Below are 1,322 nucleotides of genomic sequence, written 5' to 3' on the forward strand. Positions count from 1 at the left end.
CATTCAACCAATTATACTAAATCAGAGGGTGATTGGTTGCTCCAGAGGAAACCCAATTTTTTTGTGTTGATCTTTGTTATTTATTTACAAATTCAATTTAATTTCATGTACTTCAGTGTTATAAAATATCAATCAAATCAATTTCATTTGCAGGTTGTAACACAACAAAATGTGGAAGAGCCCATAGTGAGGTACAGTATATACATTTTTCTATAGCAACAGCTTGATTTTTGAGTAAGAAATAAAGCATTCCCCCTCTGCCAGAAATAGGAAGCTGTAAGGTCAGAGCTATGGGGACTGCTGCTTATGTGAGTGATACTCTTAGATTTATTACCAACATTAGTCCTTTTTGTTGAAAATATCAATCTATGGTGTACATACCGGTGCAGAGCTGATAGTGAATCATCAACATTGGAAATTTTAAAGTATCCTCTGCAAAGACCATGTCCTCCTTATTAGAGAAATATGTATCAAGATAACTTCTGGAATCCATTCCATGTACATGATAGAATTTATGTGTTGTGGAATTCATCGTCCTGCAATGCTGAACTTCACCTCTTTGATTTCTGCTTTCAACTAAGCTTTAATGCTTGATTCCTGTTTATATTCCTTTGAAATAAGGTGGTTACATTTTATTGTAATATAATCATAAATATATTTATAAAGCAGTCATGGGAATAGTGCTGACTGAGGTATGATTGCCATCTAAGTTTGCAAAGGTTTAACCACCTTAAGACCAGGATTTTTTTTTACATTTGTTGTTTTGAAGTAAAAATCTGTATTTTTTGCTAGAAAATTACTTAGAACACCCAAATATTATACAGTGGGGAAAATAATTTTTTGATCCCCTGCAGATTTTGTAAGTTTGCCCACTTACAAAGAAATGAAGGGTCTATAATTTTTTATCAAAAGTGTATTTTAAATGATAGAGACAGAATATCAACCAAAAATCCAGAAAAACCACATAAAACAAATGCTATAAAATGAGTTGCAGTTCAGTGAGTAAAATAAGTATTTGATCCCCATGTAGAATACGACTTAGTACTTTGTGGAGAAAACCTTGTTGGCAAGCACAGAGGTAAAACGTTTCTTGTAGTTGGTTACCAGGATTCAGTGTTGCCATCCCCCCGAAGTGCAATTTACTGGTAGCATGCCAAAATTTACAAACAGCACCAATTATTTTATTGGAAAAAATCATGACATTTACTGACAGAGCCAAATTTTTTAATAACACTGCAAAAGTACCTAAAATGCCTGTTTTCAGTGCTAAACAGTGAAAAGATCAATATTTTCACTATAAACATATAGCTAGTGCTATTAGT

At 33.0% G+C, this 1,322-nt stretch overlaps 1 pseudogene; it reads right to left on the reverse strand.

Annotated features, from left to right (window-relative positions):
- The window catches only part of LOC141110160 (nicotinamide N-methyltransferase-like), a 65,118-nt pseudogene extending 64,546 nt beyond the window's left edge, over positions 1-572 (reverse strand).
- Between the last annotated feature and the right edge of the window lie 750 nt (positions 573-1,322).

This window comes from Aquarana catesbeiana, linkage group LG10 (assembly GCF_042186555.1).
Source record: "Aquarana catesbeiana isolate 2022-GZ linkage group LG10, ASM4218655v1, whole genome shotgun sequence".
NCBI lineage: Eukaryota > Metazoa > Chordata > Amphibia > Anura > Ranidae > Aquarana > Aquarana catesbeiana.